We start from the raw sequence: 534 nt of genomic DNA on the forward strand, positions 1-534 counted from the left end.
TAATAACATTCTATCATAATATAATAATATATTGGAATCTGAATGGTCTCATGATTATAGACAAAAAGGAAAGAGTATTGAATTATATTAAGAAGTGCAGATTGCAAATAACAATGCTACAGGATACACATTTGGAAAGAAATGACCATGTGAATTTGGATTTCAAGGTGGATATTCAGCAGAATGTCAGGGACAAAGGAAAACAGGAGTACTTATACTAGGTAGTGATAGCAGAGGGAGAAATATAATAATAGTAGATTTGTGGTAGTGAGGGACTACTGACAAGGAACGAATATTAAAAAAAAAACATATACTAACTGGACAACCACAACTGAAGACACGGCTTTAATAAAATTGATGATAAAAATAGCAGCAAACAACTTTTATTCCAGCCAGTCCAGCCAGAGTAAGTGATGTTTCATTTGATTTGAGGCTTTTTGCCAGGAAAGTAGCTCTGGATTTAATGTTTGGTGAAGCCCAAGAGCAGCAAGTTACTGAATATAGAAGACCTAGTACCTTCTCTCCTATTATACC

Source organism: Protopterus annectens, chromosome 7.part0, assembly GCF_019279795.1.
Source record: "Protopterus annectens isolate FY-2018-M chromosome 7.part0, PAN1.0, whole genome shotgun sequence".
NCBI classification, from domain to species: Eukaryota; Metazoa; Chordata; order Ceratodontiformes; family Protopteridae; genus Protopterus; species Protopterus annectens.